At 45.6% G+C, this 17,431-nt stretch overlaps 21 non-coding genes across 21 annotated transcripts; 12 read left to right on the top strand and 9 right to left on the bottom strand.

Annotated features, from left to right (window-relative positions):
• Positions 1 to 376: 376 nt before the first annotated feature.
• Positions 377 to 462, top strand: TRNAY-GUA (transfer RNA tyrosine (anticodon GUA)). Its single transcript is given in 2 exon segments — positions 377 to 413; positions 427 to 462. It is a non-coding gene; the product is annotated as a tRNA-Tyr (tRNA).
• Positions 463 to 1,029: 567 nt separating this feature from the next.
• On the bottom strand, positions 1,030 to 1,103 carry TRNAN-GUU (transfer RNA asparagine (anticodon GUU)). Its single transcript has one exon. It is a non-coding gene; the product is annotated as a tRNA-Asn (tRNA).
• A 1,039-nt stretch (positions 1,104 to 2,142) lies between these two features.
• TRNAY-GUA (transfer RNA tyrosine (anticodon GUA)) lies at positions 2,143 to 2,228 on the top strand. Its single transcript is given in 2 exon segments — positions 2,143 to 2,179; positions 2,193 to 2,228. It is a non-coding gene; the product is annotated as a tRNA-Tyr (tRNA).
• A 567-nt stretch (positions 2,229 to 2,795) lies between these two features.
• On the bottom strand, positions 2,796 to 2,869 carry TRNAN-GUU (transfer RNA asparagine (anticodon GUU)). Its single transcript has one exon. It is a non-coding gene; the product is annotated as a tRNA-Asn (tRNA).
• A 1,039-nt stretch (positions 2,870 to 3,908) lies between these two features.
• Positions 3,909 to 3,994, top strand: TRNAY-GUA (transfer RNA tyrosine (anticodon GUA)). The gene is given in 2 exon segments: positions 3,909 to 3,945; positions 3,959 to 3,994. It is a non-coding gene; the product is annotated as a tRNA-Tyr (tRNA).
• A 567-nt stretch (positions 3,995 to 4,561) lies between these two features.
• TRNAN-GUU (transfer RNA asparagine (anticodon GUU)) lies at positions 4,562 to 4,635 on the bottom strand. The gene has a single exon. It is a non-coding gene; the product is annotated as a tRNA-Asn (tRNA).
• A 1,041-nt stretch (positions 4,636 to 5,676) lies between these two features.
• Positions 5,677 to 5,762, top strand: TRNAY-GUA (transfer RNA tyrosine (anticodon GUA)). The gene is given in 2 exon segments: positions 5,677 to 5,713; positions 5,727 to 5,762. It is a non-coding gene; the product is annotated as a tRNA-Tyr (tRNA).
• Positions 5,763 to 7,441: 1,679 nt separating this feature from the next.
• TRNAH-GUG (transfer RNA histidin (anticodon GUG)) lies at positions 7,442 to 7,527 on the top strand. Its single transcript is given in 2 exon segments — positions 7,442 to 7,478; positions 7,492 to 7,527. It is a non-coding gene; the product is annotated as a tRNA-His (tRNA).
• A 567-nt stretch (positions 7,528 to 8,094) lies between these two features.
• On the bottom strand, positions 8,095 to 8,168 carry TRNAN-GUU (transfer RNA asparagine (anticodon GUU)). The gene has a single exon. It is a non-coding gene; the product is annotated as a tRNA-Asn (tRNA).
• An 845-nt stretch (positions 8,169 to 9,013) lies between these two features.
• TRNAA-AGC (transfer RNA alanine (anticodon AGC)) lies at positions 9,014 to 9,086 on the top strand. The gene has a single exon. It is a non-coding gene; the product is annotated as a tRNA-Ala (tRNA).
• Positions 9,087 to 9,195: 109 nt separating this feature from the next.
• On the top strand, positions 9,196 to 9,281 carry TRNAY-GUA (transfer RNA tyrosine (anticodon GUA)). Its single transcript is given in 2 exon segments — positions 9,196 to 9,232; positions 9,246 to 9,281. It is a non-coding gene; the product is annotated as a tRNA-Tyr (tRNA).
• A 567-nt stretch (positions 9,282 to 9,848) lies between these two features.
• TRNAN-GUU (transfer RNA asparagine (anticodon GUU)) lies at positions 9,849 to 9,922 on the bottom strand. Its single transcript has one exon. It is a non-coding gene; the product is annotated as a tRNA-Asn (tRNA).
• An 846-nt stretch (positions 9,923 to 10,768) lies between these two features.
• TRNAA-AGC (transfer RNA alanine (anticodon AGC)) lies at positions 10,769 to 10,841 on the top strand. The gene has a single exon. It is a non-coding gene; the product is annotated as a tRNA-Ala (tRNA).
• A 109-nt stretch (positions 10,842 to 10,950) lies between these two features.
• On the top strand, positions 10,951 to 11,036 carry TRNAY-GUA (transfer RNA tyrosine (anticodon GUA)). The gene is given in 2 exon segments: positions 10,951 to 10,987; positions 11,001 to 11,036. It is a non-coding gene; the product is annotated as a tRNA-Tyr (tRNA).
• Positions 11,037 to 11,603: 567 nt separating this feature from the next.
• Positions 11,604 to 11,677, bottom strand: TRNAN-GUU (transfer RNA asparagine (anticodon GUU)). Its single transcript has one exon. It is a non-coding gene; the product is annotated as a tRNA-Asn (tRNA).
• Positions 11,678 to 12,708: 1,031 nt separating this feature from the next.
• On the top strand, positions 12,709 to 12,794 carry TRNAY-GUA (transfer RNA tyrosine (anticodon GUA)). Its single transcript is given in 2 exon segments — positions 12,709 to 12,745; positions 12,759 to 12,794. It is a non-coding gene; the product is annotated as a tRNA-Tyr (tRNA).
• Positions 12,795 to 13,361: 567 nt separating this feature from the next.
• On the bottom strand, positions 13,362 to 13,435 carry TRNAN-GUU (transfer RNA asparagine (anticodon GUU)). Its single transcript has one exon. It is a non-coding gene; the product is annotated as a tRNA-Asn (tRNA).
• Positions 13,436 to 14,466: 1,031 nt separating this feature from the next.
• TRNAY-GUA (transfer RNA tyrosine (anticodon GUA)) lies at positions 14,467 to 14,552 on the top strand. Its single transcript is given in 2 exon segments — positions 14,467 to 14,503; positions 14,517 to 14,552. It is a non-coding gene; the product is annotated as a tRNA-Tyr (tRNA).
• Positions 14,553 to 15,119: 567 nt separating this feature from the next.
• TRNAN-GUU (transfer RNA asparagine (anticodon GUU)) lies at positions 15,120 to 15,193 on the bottom strand. The gene has a single exon. It is a non-coding gene; the product is annotated as a tRNA-Asn (tRNA).
• A 1,039-nt stretch (positions 15,194 to 16,232) lies between these two features.
• On the top strand, positions 16,233 to 16,318 carry TRNAY-GUA (transfer RNA tyrosine (anticodon GUA)). The gene is given in 2 exon segments: positions 16,233 to 16,269; positions 16,283 to 16,318. It is a non-coding gene; the product is annotated as a tRNA-Tyr (tRNA).
• A 567-nt stretch (positions 16,319 to 16,885) lies between these two features.
• Positions 16,886 to 16,959, bottom strand: TRNAN-GUU (transfer RNA asparagine (anticodon GUU)). Its single transcript has one exon. It is a non-coding gene; the product is annotated as a tRNA-Asn (tRNA).
• Between the last annotated feature and the right edge of the window lie 472 nt (positions 16,960 to 17,431).

Raw genomic sequence — 17,431 nt, 5'->3', positions numbered from 1 at the left:
CCGGCACCCTGTAAGCTCCACGCTCCTTCTGCTTTTACGGGAGAAAGACATCCACACTTAAATAAAAAAAAAAAAAAAAAAAAAAAAAAAAAAGCTTAAAGCTACAGGTTGAAAAGTATGTGATGATCACAATTGTGGTGAATCAGGCACCCCAACATGAAAACCAGCATGGACCCCAACATGGACTGCCAGAAGGGGGATTAGCTCAAATGGTAGAGCGCTCGCTTAGCATGCGAGAGGTAACGGGATCGACGCCCGTATTCTCCAAAGTTTTGGTTTGCCGAGTTTTTCAAAGAGCGGGACAATTCTCCTCTGTTTCCCTACTCATGTAACTCATTTGCAAGCTTAGGAAGCACCCGACAACCAGCTCGGCAAGCCTTCGATAGCTCAGCTGGTAGAGCGGAGGACTGTAGTAGAAAATCAGCAATCCTTAGGTCGCTGGTTCAATTCCGGCTCGAAGGAACTTTTGTTAGTCTCATAGATGATGTTTCAACCTGTCGACAAATGCTCTCCCGGTGCCCTCGTCTTCTATCTATTTTCAGAGGGGTCTCTTGTTTGTGTTGGGTATTTGAAATGGGCATCCGACCGAAACTCTCAGTTGAGAGCCACAGTAGGACTTTCTGTAACTCTGACATGCAACTGAAACAAAAAGAGGGTACAATCATCCCTGGGTGGGCTTGAACCACCAACCTTTTGGTTATCAGACAAAAAAAAGTTTTCACAACCTTCAAGCTTTGCTTGAACCTCCCAGTTTCTCATGTCATGTGTCATCTTCTTTGAAACAGAGTGGCGCATGGAAAGACATTTAGGCCCACAACCAAAGAGGGCCAAAGGCTCTGGACCATTCTTTCTACATTGCAACTATGTCATCCAAATCACTGGGATTTTTTTCTCTTCTCAAAATTTTTCACACTGTACATGTTGAAATGGTCTTACAACCGGTGCCCTCCTCTTCTGGCCGAAACTTTAAGTTGAGAGGCACCATAGGATTTTCTGTAACATGCAACTGAGACAAAAAGAGGACACTGCCGTCCCTGGGTGGGCTTGAACCACCAACCTTCCGGTTAACAGCCGAACGCGCTAACCAATTGCGCCACAGAGACAACCACGCTCCCCCACTTTGATTAAAGTCGTAAAAAAGCCACAACATGGTAAATGGAGTATGTTTCTTAGAGGACCTTCTGATCAACACAATAAAAAGAAGAGAATGATAAAACATAACAACTGCGTGGAACTACAGCCGCCAACAAATGGACAATTGCAACACAGAGATGGCCTCCACATTAGCGTCTTAACAACAGTCAGCGGGTAATAGGCTACCCCTCTCTTTTGGAGGTATGGCAGCAGAGTGGCGCAGCGGAAGCGTGCTGGGCCCATAACCCAGAGGTCGATGCATCGAAACCATCCTCTGCTAAGTGCTCTCTTTTACTCACGCCCCCTGTTACAATTTGGCCATTATCCCCGGTCGGAATCACATGTTTTTCTCGTAAAAATAGAATAGAGACCCCCGATCCCTGACCATCTCATTTTCACGACCTTCAGACTATGCTTTTTATACACGCAACCTCCCAGTTTCTCATGCCACATGTTTTCGCCTTTGCAACAAAGTGGCACAGGCAAAGGCTTTTGGGCCCACAACCAAATGGGCCATTGGATCTAGACCATCTTTTCTACGTTGCGACTTTCTTATTTAAATCATTCTGATTTCTTTTCTCTTCCCACAATTCTTCACTCTGTACACTAACGACTCACCTATACTTTTACACCACCCGGCACCCTGTAAGCTCCACGCTCCTTCTGCTTTTATGGGAGAAAGACATCCACACTTAAATAAAAAAAAAAAAAAAAAAAAAAAAAAAGCTTAAAGCTACAGGTTGAAAAGTATGTGATGATCACAATTGTGGTGAATCAGGCACCCCAACATGGAAACCAGCATGGACCCCAACATGGACTGCCAGAAGGGGGATTAGCTCAAATGGTAGAGCGCTCGCTTAGCATGCGAGAGGTAACGGGATCGACGCCCGTATTCTCCAAAGTTTTGGTTTGCCGAGTTTTTCAAAGAGCGGGACAATTCTCCTCTGTTTCCCTACTCATGTAACTCATTTGCAAGCTTAGGAAGCACCCGACAACCAGCTCGGCAAGCCTTCGATAGCTCAGCTGGTAGAGCGGAGGACTGTAGTAGAAAATCAGCAATCCTTAGGTCGCTGGTTCAATTCCGGCTCGAAGGAACTTTTGTTAGTCTCATAGATGATGTTTCAACCTGTCGACAAATGCTCTCCCGGTGCCCTCGTCTTCTATCTATTTTCAGAGGGGTCTCTTGTTTGTGTTGGGTATTTGAAATGGGCATCCGACCGAAACTCTCAGTTGAGAGCCACAGTAGGACTTTCTGTAACTCTGACATGCAACTGAAACAAAAAGAGGGTACAATCATCCCTGGGTGGGCTTGAACCACCAACCTTTTGGTTATCAGACAAAAAAAAGTTTTCACAACCTTCAAGCTTTGCTTGAACCTCCCAGTTTCTCATGTCATGTGTCATCTTCTTTGAAACAGAGTGGCGCATGGAAAGACATTTAGGCCCACAACCAAAGAGGGCCAAAGGCTCTGGACCATTCTTTCTACATTGCAACTATGTCATCCAAATCACTGGGATTTTTTTCTCTTCTCAAAATTTTTCACACTGTACATGTTGAAATGGTCTTACAACCGGTGCCCTCCTCTTCTGGCCGAAACTTTAAGTTGAGAGGCACCATAGGATTTTCTGTAACATGCAACTGAGACAAAAAGAGGACACTGCCGTCCCTGGGTGGGCTTGAACCACCAACCTTCCGGTTAACAGCCGAACGCGCTAACCAATTGCGCCACAGAGACAACCACGCTCCCCCACTTTGATTAAAGTCGTAAAAAAGCCACAACATGGTAAATGGAGTATGTTTCTTAGAGGACCTTCTGATCAACACAATAAAAAGAAGAGAATGATAAAACATAACAACTGCGTGGAACTACAGCCGCCAACAAATGGACAATTGCAACACAGAGATGGCCTCCACATTAGCGTCTTAACAACAGTCAGCGGGTAATAGGCTACCCCTCTCTTTTGGAGGTATGGCAGCAGAGTGGCGCAGCGGAAGCGTGCTGGGCCCATAACCCAGAGGTCGATGCATCGAAACCATCCTCTGCTAAGTGCTCTCTTTTACTCACGCCCCCTGTTACAATTTGGCCATTATCCCCGGTCGGAATCACATGTTTTTCTCGTAAAAATAGAATAGAGACCCCCGATCCCTGACCATCTCATTTTCACGACCTTCAGACTATGCTTTTTATACACGCAACCTCCCAGTTTCTCATGCCACATGTTTTCGCCTTTGCAACAAAGTGGCACAGGCAAAGGCTTTTGGGCCCACAACCAAATGGGCCATTGGATCTAGACCATCTTTTCTACGTTGCGACTTTCTTATTTAAATCATTCTGATTTCTTTTCTCTTCCCACAATTCTTCACTCTGTACACTAACGACTCACCTATACTTTTACACCACCCGGCACCCTGTAAGCTCCACGCTCCTTCTGCTTTTATGGGAGAAAGACATCCACACTTAAATAAAAAAAAAAAAAAAAAAAAAAAAAAAGCTTAAAGCTACAGGTTGAAAAGTATGTGATGATCACAATTGTGGTGAATCAGGCACCCCAACATGGAAACCAGCATGGACCCCAACATGGACTGCCAGAAGGGGGATTAGCTCAAATGGTAGAGCGCTCGCTTAGCATGCGAGAGGTAACGGGATCGACGCCCGTATTCTCCAAAGTTTTGGTTTGCCGAGTTTTTCAAAGAGCGGGACAATTCTCCTCTGTTTCCCTACTCATGTAACTCATTTGCAAGCTTAGGAAGCACCCGACAACCAGCTCGGCAAGCCTTCGATAGCTCAGCTGGTAGAGCGGAGGACTGTAGTAGAAAATCAGCAATCCTTAGGTCGCTGGTTCAATTCCGGCTCGAAGGAACTTTTGTTAGTCTCATAGATGATGTTTCAACCTGTCGACAAATGCTCTCCCGGTGCCCTCGTCTTCTATCTATTTTCAGAGGGGTCTCTTGTTTGTGTTGGGTATTTGAAATGGGCATCCGACCGAAACTCTCAGTTGAGAGCCACAGTAGGACTTTCTGTAACTCTGACATGCAACTGAAACAAAAAGAGGGTACAATCATCCCTGGGTGGGCTTGAACCACCAACCTTTTGGTTATCAGACAAAAAAAAGTTTTCACAACCTTCAAGCTTTGCTTGAACCTCCCAGTTTCTCATGTCATGTGTCATCTTCTTTGAAACAGAGTGGCGCATGGAAAGACATTTAGGCCCACAACCAAAGAGGGCCAAAGGCTCTGGACCATTCTTTCTACATTGCAACTATGTCATCCAAATCACTGGGATTTTTTTCTCTTCTCAAAATTTTTCACACTGTACATGTTGAAATGGTCTTACAACCGGTGCCCTCCTCTTCTGGCCGAAACTTTAAGTTGAGAGGCACCATAGGATTTTCTGTAACATGCAACTGAGACAAAAAGAGGACACTGCCGTCCCTGGGTGGGCTTGAACCACCAACCTTCCGGTTAACAGCCGAACGCGCTAACCAATTGCGCCACAGAGACAACCACGCTCCCCCACTTTGATTAAAGTCGTAAAAAAGCCACAACATGGTAAATGGAGTATGTTTCTTAGAGGACCTTCTGATCAACACAATAAAAAGAAGAGAATGATAAAACATAACAACTGCGTGGAACTACAGCCGCCAACAAATGGACAATTGCAACACAGAGATGGCCTCCACATTAGCGTCTTAACAACAGTCAGCGGGTAATAGGCTACCCCTCTCTTTTGGAGGTATGGCAGCAGAGTGGTGCAGCGGAAGCGTGCTGGGCCCATAACCCAGAGGTCGATGCATCGAAACCATCCTCTGCTAAGTGCTCTCTTTTACTCACGCCCCCTGTTACAATTTGGCCATTATCCCCGGTCGGAATCACATGTTTTTCTCGTAAAAATAGAATAGAGACCCCCGATCCCTGACCATCTCATTTTCACGACCTTCAGACTATGCTTTTTATACACGCAACCTCCCAGTTTCTCATGCCACATGTTTTCGCCTTTGCAACAAAGTGGCACAGGCAAAGGCTTTTGGGCCCACAACCAAATGGGCCATTGGATCTAGACCATCTTTTCTACGTTGCGACTTTCTTATTTAAATCATTCTGATTTATTTTCTCTTCCCACAATTCTTCACTCTGTACACTAACGACTCACCTATACTTTTACACCACCCGGCACCCTGTAAGCTCCACGCTCCTTCTGCTTTTACGGGAGAAAGACATCCACACTTAAATAAAAAAAAAAAAAAAAAAAAAAAAAAAAAGCTTAAAGCTACAGGTTGAAAAGTATGTGATGATCACAATTGTGGTGAATCAGGCACCCCAACATGAAAACCAGCATGGACCCCAACATGGACTGCCAGAAGGGGGATTAGCTCAAATGGTAGAGCGCTCGCTTAGCATGCGAGAGGTAACGGGATCGACGCCCGTATTCTCCAAAGTTTTGGTTTGCCGAGTTTTTCAAAGAGCGGGACAATTCTCCTCTGTTTCCCTACTCATGTAACTCATTTGCAAGCTTAGGAAGCACCCGACAACCAGCTCGGCAAGCCTTCGATAGCTCAGCTGGTAGAGCGGAGGACTGTAGTAGAAAATCAGCAATCCTTAGGTCGCTGGTTCAATTCCGGCTCGAAGGAACTTTTGTTAGTCTCATAGATGATGTTTCAACCTGTCGACAAATGCTCTCCCGGTGCCCTCGTCTTCTATCTATTTTCAGAGGGGTCTCTTGTTTGTGTTGGGTATTTGAAATGGGCATCCGACCGAAACTCTCAGTTGAGAGCCACAGTAGGACTTTCTGTAACTCTGACATGCAACTGAAACAAAAAGAGGGTACAATCATCCCTGGGTGGGCTTGAACCACCAACCTTTTGGTTATCAGACAAAAAAAAGTTTTCACAACCTTCAAGCTTTGCTTGAACCTCCCAGTTTCTCATGTCATGTGTCATCTTCTTTGAAACAGAGTGGCGCATGGAAAGACATTTAGGCCCACAACCAAAGAGGGCCAAAGGCTCTGGACCATTCTTTCTACATTGCAACTATGTCATCCAAATCACTGGGATTTTTTTCTCTTCTCAAAATTTTTCACACTGTACATGTTGAAATGGTCTTACAACCGGTGCCCTCCTCTTCTGGCCGAAACTTTAAGTTGAGAGGCACCATAGGATTTTCTGTAACATGCAACTGAGACAAAAAGAGGACACTGCCGTCCCTGGGTGGGCTTGAACCACCAACCTTCCGGTTAACAGCCGAACGCGCTAACCAATTGCACCACAGAGACAACCACGCTCCCCCACTTTGATTAAAGTCGTAAAAAAGCCACAACATGGTAAATGGAGTATGTTTCTTAGAGGACCTTCTGATCAACACAATAAAAAGAAGAGAATGATAAAACATAACAACTGCGTGGAACTACAGCCGCCAACAAATGGACAATTGCAACACAGAGATGGCCTCCACATTAGCGTCTTAACAACAGTCAGCGGGTAATAGGCTACCCCTCTCTTTTGGAGGTATGGCAGCAGAGTGGCGCAGCGGAAGCGTGCTGGGCCCATAACCCAGAGGTCGATGCATCGAAACCATCCTCTGCTAAGTGCTCTCTTTTACTCACGCCCCCTGTTACAATTTGGCCATTATCCCCGGTCGGAATCACATGTTTTTCTCGTAAAAATAGAATAGAGACCCCCGATCCCTGACCATCTCATTTTCACGACCTTCAGACTATGCTTTTTATACACGCAACCTCCCAGTTTCTCATGCCACATGTTTTCGCCTTTGCAACAAAGTGGCACAGGCAAAGGCTTTTGGGCCCACAACCAAATGGGCCATTGGATCTAGACCATCTTTTCTACGTTGCGACTTTCTTATTTAAATCATTCTGATTTATTTTCTCTTCCCACAATTCTTCACTCTGTACACTAACGACTCACCTATACTTTTACACCACCCGGCACCCTGTAAGCTCCACGCTCCTTCTGCTTTTACGGGAGAAAGACATCCACACTTAAATAAAAAAAAAAAAAAAAAAAAAAAAAAGCTTAAAGCTACAGGTTGAAAAGTATGTGATGATCACAATTGTGGTGAATCAGGCACCCCAACATGAAAACCAGCATGGACCCCAACATGGACTGCCAGAAGGGGGATTAGCTCAAATGGTAGAGCGCTCGCTTAGCATGCGAGAGGTAACGGGATCGACGCCCGTATTCTCCAAAGTTTTTGTTTGCCGAATTTTTCAAAGAGCGGGACAATTCTCCTCTGTTTCCCTACTCATGTAACTCATTTGCAAGCTTAGGAAGCACCCGACAACCAGCTCGGCAAGCCTTCGATAGCTCAGCTGGTAGAGCGGAGGACTGTGGTAGAAAATCAGCAACCCTTAGGTCGCTGGTTCAATTCCGGCTCGAAGGAACTTTTGTTAGTCTCATAGATGATGTTTCAACCTGTCGACAAATGCTCTCCCGGTGCCCTCGTCTTCTATCTATTTTCAGAGGGGTCTCTTGTTTGTGTTGGGTATTTGAAATGGGCATCCGACCGAAACTCTCAGTTGAGAGCCACAGTAGGACTTTCTGTAACTCTGACATGCAACTGAAACAAAAAGAGGGTACAATCATCCCTGGGTGGGCTTGAACCACCAACCTTTTGGTTATCAGACAAAAAAAAGTTTTCACAACCTTCAAGCTTTGCTTGAACCTCCCAGTTTCTCATGTCATGTGTCATCTTCTTTGAAACAGAGTGGCGCATGGAAAGACATTTAGGCCCACAACCAAAGAGGGCCAAAGGCTCTGGACCATTCTTTCTACATTGCAACTATGTCATCCAAATCACTGGGATTTTTTTCCCTTCTCAAAATTTTTCACACTGTACATGTTGAAATGGTCTTACAACCGGTGCCCTCCTCTTCTGGCCGAAACTTTAAGTTGAGAGGCACCATAGGATTTTCTGTAACATGCAACTGAGACAAAAAGAGGACACTGCCGTCCCTGGGTGGGCTTGAACCACCAACCTTCCGGTTAACAGCCGAACGCGCTAACCAATTGCGCCACAGAGACAACCACGCTCCCCCACTTTGATTAAAGTCGTAAAAAAGCCACAACATGGTAAATGGAGTATGTTTCTTAGAGGACCTTCTGATCAACACAATAAAAAGAAGAGAATGATAAAACATAACAACTGCGTGGAACTACAGCCGCCAACAAATGGACAATTGCAACACAGAGATGGCCTCCACATTAGCGTCTTAACAACAGTCAGCGGGTAATAGGCTACCCCTCTCTTTTGGAGGTATGGCAGCAGAGTGGTGCAGCGGAAGCGTGCTGGGCCCATAACCCAGAGGTCGATGCATCGAAACCATCCTCTGCTAAGTGCTCTCTTTTACTCACGCCCCCTGTTACAATTTGGCCATTATCCCCGGTCGGAATCACATGTTTTTCTCGTAAAAATAGAATAGAGACCCCCGATCCCTGACCATCTCATTTTCACGACCTTCAGACTATGCTTTTTATACACGCAACCTCCCAGTTTCTCATGCCACATGTTTTCGCCTTTGCAACAAAGTGGCACAGGCAAAGGCTTTTGGGCCCACAACCAAATGGGCCATTGGATCTAGACCATCTTTTCTACGTTGCGACTTTCTTATTTAAATCATTCTGATTTATTTTCTCTTCCCACAATTCTTCACTCTGTACACTAACGACTCACCTATACTTTTACACCACCCGGCACCCTGTAAGCTCCACGCTCCTTCTGCTTTTACGGGAGAAAGACATCCACACTTAAAAAAAAAAAAAAAAAAAGCTTAAAGCTACAGGTTGAAAAGTATGTGATGATCACAATTGTGGTGAATCAGGCACCCCAACATGGAAACCAGCATGGACCCCAACATGGACTGCCAGAAGGGGGATTAGCTCAAATGGTAGAGCGCTCGCTTAGCATGCGAGAGGTAACGGGATCGATGCCCGTATTCTCCAAAGTTTTGGTTTGCCGAGTTTTTCAAAGAGCGGGACAATTCTCCTCTGTTTCCCTACTCATGTAACTCATTTGCAAGCTTAGGAAGCACCCGACAACCAGCTCGGCAAGCCTTCGATAGCTCAGCTGGTAGAGCGGAGGACTGTAGTAGAAAATCAGCAATCCTTAGGTCGCTGGTTCAATTCCGGCTCGAAGGAACTTTTGTTAGTCTCATAGATGATGTTTCAACCTGTCGACAAATGCTCTCCCGGTGCCCTCGTCTTCTATCTATTTTCAGAGGGGTCTCTTGTTTGTGTTGGGTATTTGAAATGGGCATCCGACCGAAACTCTCAGTTGAGAGCCACAGTAGGACTTTCTGTAACTCTGACATGCAACTGAAACAAAAAGAGGGTACAATCATCCCTGGGTGGGCTTGAACCACCAACCTTTTGGTTATCAGACAAAAAAAAGTTTTCACAACCTTCAAGCTTTGCTTGAACCTCCCAGTTTCTCATGTCATGTGTCATCTTCTTTGAAACAGAGTGGCGCATGGAAAGACATTTAGGCCCACAACCAAAGAGGGCCAAAGGCTCTGGACCATTCTTTCTACATTGCAACTATGTCATCCAAATCACTGGGATTTTTTTCCCTTCTCAAAATTTTTCACACTGTACATGTTGAAATGGTCTTACAACCGGTGCCCTCCTCTTCTGGCCGAAACTTTAAGTTGAGAGGCACCATAGGATTTTCTGTAACATGCAACTGAGACAAAAAGAGGACACTGCCGTCCCTGGGTGGGCTTGAACCACCAACCTTCCGGTTAACAGCCGAACGCGCTAACCAATTGCGCCACAGAGACAACCACGCTCCCCCACTTTGATTAAAGTCGTAAAAAAGCCACAACATGGTAAATGGAGTATGTTTCTTAGAGGACCTTCTGATCAACACAATAAAAAGAAGAGAATGATAAAACATAACAACTGCGTGGAACTACAGCCGCCAACAAATGGACAATTGCAACACAGAGATGGCCTCCACATTAGCGTCTTAACAACAGTCAGCGGGTAATAGGCTACCCCTCTCTTTTGGAGGTATGGCAGCAGAGTGGTGCAGCGGAAGCGTGCTGGGCCCATAACCCAGAGGTCGATGCATCGAAACCATCCTCTGCTAAGTGCTCTCTTTTACTCACGCCCCCTGTTACAATTTGGCCATTATCCCCGGTCGGAATCACATGTTTTTCTCGTAAAAATAGAATAGAGACCCCCGATCCCTGACCATCTCATTTTCACGACCTTCAGACTATGCTTTTTATACACGCAACCTCCCAGTTTCTCATGCCACATGTTTTCGCCTTTGCAACAAAGTGGCACAGGCAAAGGCTTTTGGGCCCACAACCAAATGGGCCATTGGATCTAGACCATCTTTTCTACGTTGCGACTTTCTTATTTAAATCATTCTGATTTCTTTTCTCTTCCCACAATTCTTCACTCTGTACACTAACGACTCACCTATACTTTTACACCACCCGGCACCCTGTAAGCTCCACGCTCCTTCTGCTTTTACGGGAGAAAGACATCCACACTTAAAAAAAAAAAAAAAAAAAAGCTTAAAGCTACAGGTTGAAAAGTATGTGATGATCACAATTGTGGTGAATCAGGCACCCCAACATGGAAACCAGCATGGACCCCAACATGGACTGCCAGAAGGGGGATTAGCTCAAATGGTAGAGCGCTCGCTTAGCATGCGAGAGGTAACGGGATCGATGCCCGTATTCTCCAAAGTTTTGGTTTGCCGAGTTTTTCAAAGAGCGGGACAATTCTCCTCTGTTTCCCTACTCATGTAACTCATTTGCAAGCTTAGGAAGCACCCGACAACCAGCTCGGCAAGCCTTCGATAGCTCAGCTGGTAGAGCGGAGGACTGTAGTAGAAAATCAGCAATCCTTAGGTCGCTGGTTCAATTCCGGCTCGAAGGAACTTTTGTTAGTCTCATAGATGATGTTTCAACCTGTCGACAAATGCTCTCCCGGTGCCCTCGTCTTCTATCTATTTTCAGAGGGGTCTCTTGTTTGTGTTGGGTATTTGAAATGGGCATCCGACCGAAACTCTCAGTTGAGAGCCACAGTAGGACTTTCTGTAACTCTGACATGCAACTGAAACAAAAAGAGGGTACAATCATCCCTGGGTGGGCTTGAACCACCAACCTTTTGGTTATCAGACAAAAAAAAGTTTTCACAACCTTCAAGCTTTGCTTGAACCTCCCAGTTTCTCATGTCATGTGTCATCTTCTTTGAAACAGAGTGGCGCATGGAAAGACATTTAGGCCCACAACCAAAGAGGGCCAAAGGCTCTGGACCATTCTTTCTACATTGCAACTATGTCATCCAAATCACTGGGATTTTTTTCTCTTCTCAAAATTTTTCACACTGTACATGTTGAAATGGTCTTACAACCGGTGCCCTCCTCTTCTGGCCGAAACTTTAAGTTGAGAGGCACCATAGGATTTTCTGTAACATGCAACTGAGACAAAAAGAGGACACTGCCGTCCCTGGGTGGGCTTGAACCACCAACCTTCCGGTTAACAGCCGAACGCGCTAACCAATTGCGCCACAGAGACAACCACGCTCCCCCACTTTGATTAAAGTCGTAAAAAAGCCACAACATGGTAAATGGAGTATGTTTCTTAGAGGACCTTCTGATCAACACAATAAAAAGAAGAGAATGATAAAACATAACAACTGCGTGGAACTACAGCCGCCAACAAATGGACAATTGCAACACAGAGATGGCCTCCACATTAGCGTCTTAACAACAGTCAGCGGGTAATAGGCTACCCCTCTCTTTTGGAGGTATGGCAGCAGAGTGGTGCAGCGGAAGCGTGCTGGGCCCATAACCCAGAGGTCGATGCATCGAAACCATCCTCTGCTAAGTGCTCTCTTTTACTCACGCCCCCTGTTACAATTTGGCCATTATCCCCGGTCGGAATCACATGTTTTTCTCGTAAAAATAGAATAGAGACCCCCGATCCCTGACCATCTCATTTTCACGACCTTCAGACTATGCTTTTTATACACGCAACCTCCCAGTTTCTCATGCCACATGTTTTCGCCTTTGCAACAAAGTGGCACAGGCAAAGGCTTTTGGGCCCACAACCAAATGGGCCATTGGATCTAGACCATCTTTTCTACGTTGCGACTTTCTTATTTAAATCATTCTGATTTCTTTTCTCTTCCCACAATTCTTCACTCTGTACACTAACGACTCACCTATACTTTTACACCACCCGGCACCCTGTAAGCTCCACGCTCCTTCTGCTTTTACGGGAGAAAGACATCCACACTTAAAAAAAAAAAAAAAAAAAAAAAGCTTAAAGCTACAGGTTGAAAAGTATGTGATGATCACAATTGTGGTGAATCAGGCACCCCAACATGGAAACCAGCATGGACCCCAACATGGATTGCCAGAAGGGGGATTAGCTCAAATGGTAGAGCGCTCGCTTAGCATGCGAGAGGTAACGGGATCGACGCCCGTATTCTCCAAAGTTTTGGTTTGCCGAGTTTTTCAAAGAGCGGGACAATTCTCCTCTGTTTCCCTACTCATGTAACTCATTTGCAAGCTTAGGAAGCACCCGACAACCAGCTCGGCAAGCCTTCGATAGCTCAGCTGGTAGAGCGGAGGACTGTAGTAGAAAATCAGCAATCCTTAGGTCGCTGGTTCAATTCCGGCTCGAAGGAACTTTTGTTAGTCTCATAGATGATGTTTCAACCTGTCGACAAATGCTCTCCCGGTGCCCTCGTCTTCTATCTATTTTCAGAGGGGTCTCTTGTTTGTGTTGGGTATTTGAAATGGGCATCCGACCGAAACTCTCAGTTGAGAGCCACAGTAGGACTTTCTGTAACTCTGACATGCAACTGACACAAAAAGAGGGTACAATCATCCCTGGGTGGGCTTGAACCACCAACCTTTTGGTTATCAGACAAAAAAAAGTTTTCACAACCTTCAAGCTTTGCTTGAACCTCCCAGTTTCTCATGTCATGTGTCATCTTCTTTGAAACAGAGTGGCGCATGGAAAGACATTTAGGCCCACAACCAAAGAGGGCCAAAGGCTCTGGACCATTCTTTCTACATTGCAACTATGTCATCCAAATCACTGGGATTTTTTTCTCTTCTCAAAATTTTTCACACTGTACATGTTGAAATGGTCTTACAACCGGTGCCCTCCTCTTCTGGCCGAAACTTTAAGTTGAGAGGCACCATAGGATTTTCTGTAACATGCAACTGAGACAAAAAGAGGACACTGCCGTCCCTGGGTGGGCTTGAACCACCAACCTTCCGGTTAACAGCCGAACGCGCTAACCAATTGCGCCACAGAGACAACCACGCTCCCCCACTTTGATTAAAGTCGTAAAAAAGCCACAACATGGTAAATGGAGTATGTTTCTTAGAGGACCTTCTGATCAACACAATAAAAAGAAGAGAATGATAAAACATAACAACTGCGTGGAACTACAGCCGCCAACAAATGGACAATTGCAACACAGAGATGGCCTCCACATTAGCGTCTTAACAACAGTCAGCGGGTAATAGGCTACCCCTCTCTTTTGGAGGTATGGCAGCAGAGTGGTGCAGCGGAAGCGTGCTGGGCCCATAACCCAGAGGTCGATGCATCGAAACCATCCTCTGCTAAGTGCTCTCTTTTACTCACGCCCCCTGTTACAATTTGGCCATTATCCCCGGTCGGAATCACATGTTTTTCTCGTAAAAATAGAATAGAGACCCCCGATCCCTGACCATCTCATTTTCACGACCTTCAGACTATGCTTTTTATACACGCAACCTCCCAGTTTCTCATGCCACATGTTTTCGCCTTTGCAACAAAGTGGCACAGGCAAAGGCTTTTGGGCCCACAACCAAATGGGCCATTGGATCTAGACCATCTTTTCTACGTTGCGACTTTCTTATTTAAATCATTCTGATTTCTTTTCTCTTCCCACAATTCTTCACTCTGTACACTAACGACTCACCTATACTTTTACACCACCCGGCACCCTGTAAGCTCCACGCTCCTTCTGCTTTTACGGGAGAAAGACATCCACACTTAAAAAAAAAAAAAAAAAAAAAAAGCTTAAAGCTACAGGTTGAAAAGTATGTGATGATCACAATTGTGGTGAATCAGGCACCCCAACATGGAAACCAGCATGGACCCCAACATGGACTGCCAGAAGGGGGATTAGCTCAAATGGTAGAGCGCTCGCTTAGCATGCGAGAGGTAACGGGATCGACGCCCGTATTCTCCAAAGTTTTGGTTTGCCGAGTTTTTCAAAGAGCGGGACAATTCTCCTCTGTTTCCCTACTCATGTAACTCATTTGCAAGCTTAGGAAGCACCCGACAACCAGCTCGGCAAGCCTTCGATAGCTCAGCTGGTAGAGCGGAGGACTGTAGTAGAAAATCAGCAATCCTTAGGTCGCTGGTTCAATTCCGGCTCGAAGGAACTTTTGTTAGTCTCATAGATGATGTTTCAACCTGTCGACAAATGCTCTCCCGGTGCCCTCGTCTTCTATCTATTTTCAGAGGGGTCTCTTGTTTGTGTTGGGTATTTGAAATGGGCATCCGACCGAAACTCTCAGTTGAGAGCCACAGTAGGACTTTCTGTAACTCTGACATGCAACTGAAACAAAAAGAGGGTACAATCATCCCTGGGTGGGCTTGAACCACCAACCTTTTGGTTATCAGACAAAAAAAAGTTTTCACAACCTTCAAGCTTTGCTTGAACCTCCCAGTTTCTCATGTCATGTGTCATCTTCTTTGAAACAGAGTGGCGCATGGAAAGACATTTAGGCCCACAACCAAAGAGGGCCAAAGGCTCTGGACCATTCTTTCTACATTGCAACCATGTCATCCAAATCACTGGGATTTTTTTCTCTTCTCAAAATTTTTCACACTGTACATGTTGAAATGGTCTTACAACCGGTGCCCTCCTCTTCTGGCCGAAACTTTAAGTTGAGAGGCACCATAGGATTTTCTGTAACATGCAACTGAGACAAAAAGAGGACACTGCCGTCCCTGGGTGGGCTTGAACCACCAACCTTCCGGTTAACAGCCGAACGCGCTAACCAATTGCGCCACAGAGACAACCACGCTCCCCCACTTTGATTAAAGTCGTAAAAAAGCCACAACATGGTAAATGGAGTATGTTTCTTAGAGGACCTTCTGATCAACACAATAAAAAGAAGAGAATGATAAAACATAACAACTGCGTGGAACTACAGCCGCCAACAAATGGACAATTGCAACACAGAGATGGCCTCCACATTAGCGTCTTAACAACAGTCAGCGGGTAATAGGCTACCCCTCTCTTTTGGAGGTATGGCAGCAGAGTGGTGCAGCGGAAGCGTGCTGGGCCCATAACCCAGAGGTCGATGCATCGAAACCATCCTCTGCTAAGTGCTCTCTTTTACTCACGCCCCCTGTTACAATTTGGCCATTATCCCCGGTCGGAATCACATGTTTTTCTCGTAAAAATAGAATAGAGACCCCCGATCCCTGACCATCTCATTTTCACGACCTTCAGACTATGCTTTTTATACACGCAACCTCCCAGTTTCTCATGCCACATGTTTTCGCCTTTGCAACAAAGTGGCACAGGCAAAGGCTTTTGGGCCCACAACCAAATGGGCCATTGGATCTAGACCATCTTTTCTACGTTGCGACTTTCTTATTTAAATCATTCTGATTTCTTTTCTCTTCCCACAATTCTTCACTCTGTACACTAACGACTCACCTATACTTTTACACCACCCGGCACCCTGTAAGCTCCACGCTCCTTCTGCTTTTACGGGAGAAAGACATCCACACTTAAATAAAAAAAAAAAAAAAAAAAAAAAAAAAGCTTAAAGCTACAGGTTGAAAAGTATGTGATGATCACAATTGTGGTGAATCAGGCACCCCAACATGAAAACCAGCATGGACCCCAACATGGACTGCCAGAAGGGGGATTAGCTCAAATGGTAGAGCGCTCGCTTAGCATGCGAGAGGTAACGGGATCGACGCCCGTATTCTCCAAAGTTTTGGTTTGCCGAGTTTTTCAAAGAGCGGGACAATTCTCCTCTGTTTCCCTACTCATGTAACTCATTTGCAAGCTTAGGAAGCACCCGACAACCAGCTCGGCAAGCCTTCGATAGCTCAGCTGGTAGAGCGGAGGACTGTAGTAGAAAATCAGCAATCCTTAGGTCGCTGGTTCAATTCCGGCTCGAAGGAACTTTTGTTAGTCTCATAGATGATGTTTCAACCTGTCGACAAATGCTCTCCCGGTGCCCTCGTCTTCTATCTATTTTCAGAGGGGTCTCTTGTTTGTGTTGGGTATTTGAAATGGGCATCCGACCGAAACTCTCAGTTGAGAGCCACAGTAGGACTTTCTGTAACTCTGACATGCAACTGAAACAAAAAGAGGGTACAATCATCCCTGGGTGGGCTTGAACCACCAACCTTTTGGTTATCAGACAAAAAAAAGTTTTCACAACCTTCAAGCTTTGCTTGAACCTCCCAGTTTCTCATGTCATGTGTCATCTTCTTTGAAACAGAGTGGCGCATGGAAAGACATTTAGGCCCACAACCAAAGAGGGCCAAAGGCTCTGGACCATTCTTTCTACATTGCAACTATGTCATCCAAATCACTGGGATTTTTTTCTCTTCTCAAAATTTTTCACACTGTACATGTTGAAATGGTCTTACAACCGGTGCCCTCCTCTTCTGGCCGAAACTTTAAGTTGAGAGGCACCATAGGATTTTCTGTAACATGCAACTGAGACAAAAAGAGGACACTGCCGTCCCTGGGTGGGCTTGAACCACCAACCTTCCGGTTAACAGCCGAACGCGCTAACCAATTGCGCCACAGAGACAACCACGCTCCCCCACTTTGATTAAAGTCGTAAAAAAGCCACAACATGGTAAATGGAGTATGTTTCTTAGAGGACCTTCTGATCAACACAATAAAAAGAAGAGAATGATAAAACATAACAACTGCGTGGAACTACAGCCGCCAACAAATGGACAATTGCAACACAGAGATGGCCTCCACATTAGCGTCTTAACAACAGTCAGCGGGTAATAGGCTACCCCTCTCTTTTGGAGGTATGGCAGCAGAGTGGCGCAGCGGAAGCGTGCTGGGCCCATAACCCAGAGGTCGATGCATCGAAACCATCCTCTGCTAAGTGCTCTCTTTTACTCACGCCCCCTGTTACAATTTGGCCATTATCCCCGGTCGGAATCACATGTTTTTCTCGTAAAAATAGAATAGAGACCCCCGATCCCTGACCATCTCATTTTCACGACCTTCAGACTATGCTTTTTATACACGCAACCTCCCAGTTT

The sequence above is a fragment of the Rhinoderma darwinii genome, unplaced genomic scaffold (genome assembly GCF_050947455.1).
Source record: "Rhinoderma darwinii isolate aRhiDar2 unplaced genomic scaffold, aRhiDar2.hap1 Scaffold_674, whole genome shotgun sequence".
Lineage (NCBI taxonomy): Eukaryota > Metazoa > Chordata > Amphibia > Anura > Rhinodermatidae > Rhinoderma > Rhinoderma darwinii.
The sequence above is the reverse complement of the archived record's forward strand: the minus strand, read 5'-3'. Positions and strand labels throughout refer to the sequence as shown.